This window comes from Bos taurus, chromosome 23 (assembly GCF_002263795.3).
Source record: "Bos taurus isolate L1 Dominette 01449 registration number 42190680 breed Hereford chromosome 23, ARS-UCD2.0, whole genome shotgun sequence".
Lineage (NCBI taxonomy): Eukaryota > Metazoa > Chordata > Mammalia > Artiodactyla > Bovidae > Bos > Bos taurus.
Genome location: NC_037350.1, coordinates 34,337,807 through 34,338,854, shown reverse-complemented (window position 1 = coordinate 34,338,854; position 1,048 = coordinate 34,337,807). Strand labels below are relative to the sequence as shown.

The 1,048-nt window shown below is 40.4% G+C and overlaps 1 non-coding gene across 1 annotated transcript; it reads right to left on the bottom strand.

The window, feature by feature from the left end:
* Positions 1-421: 421 nt before the first annotated feature.
* LOC112443930 (U6 spliceosomal RNA) lies at positions 422-528 on the bottom strand. The gene has a single exon (XR_003032331.1). It is a non-coding gene; the product is annotated as a U6 spliceosomal RNA (small nuclear RNA).
* Positions 529-1,048: the final 520 nt, after the last annotated feature.

Sequence of the window (1,048 nt, the reverse complement as noted above, 5' to 3'; positions counted from 1 at the left end):
AGACCCAAGTTCGATCCCTGGATTGGGAAGATCCCCTGGAGAAGGGAATGGCTACCCACTCCAGTATTTTATTTTTAATTGAAGGATAACTACTTTACAGTATTGTAATGGTTCTTGCCATACATCAGCATGAATCAGCCATAAGTATATGTGTCCCCCCATCCTGAACTCCCTCCTACCTCTCTCCACATCCTATCTCTCCAGGTTGTCACAGAGCATTGGCTTTGGGTGTCCTGCTTCATGCATTGAACTCACACTGGTCATCCATTTTACGTACAGTAATGTATGTGTTTCAATGCTATTCTCTCAAATCTTCCCACGCTCTCCTTCTCCCACAGAGTCCAAAAGTCTGTTCTTTACGTCTGTGTCTCCTTTGCTGCCCTGCATGTAGGATCATTGGTACCATCCTTCTAGATTCCATAAAGATATGAAACGCTTCATAGATGTGCGTGTCATCCTTGAGCAGGGGCCATGCTAGTAATCTCTGTATCGTTCCAGTTTTAGTATATGTGCTGATGAAGCAAGCACCCACTCTGGTATTCTTGCCTGGAGAATCCCATGGACAGGGAAGTCTGATGGGCTGCAATCCATGCGACTGCAAAGAGTCAGACATGACTGAAGCAACATGCAGGCATGCTGGAATTTATATTAGTGTGACTGAGTATTTACCTAATTATCTCTAAATAGCTATTGCCTTCTTCTGCCACTTATGTAGCCCCATTATATATATGCAAAATGAAAGAAAAAGCAAGCAAATTTTAAAAAATGTATTGTGATCTAAACATGATTAATATAAATATTTGTCTTCAAAACCCTAGAAAGCCCTACAGGGTAGGTGGGAGGTTCTTGATTTGTTTCAACTCAGAGTGACATTTGAAATCTTCCAAAAGTTCCCAGGCTAAATAATCAGTGTTAGGAGGAAATTTTATTTGTTATTAATGTATTCATTATATACAATTCACAATAAGTTTGGGGGAGGCATTCTGTATGGAGTTTAGTCTTTAAGATTTTTCCTGCGTATCTGCTCAATGCTTATGGTAATCCAGAA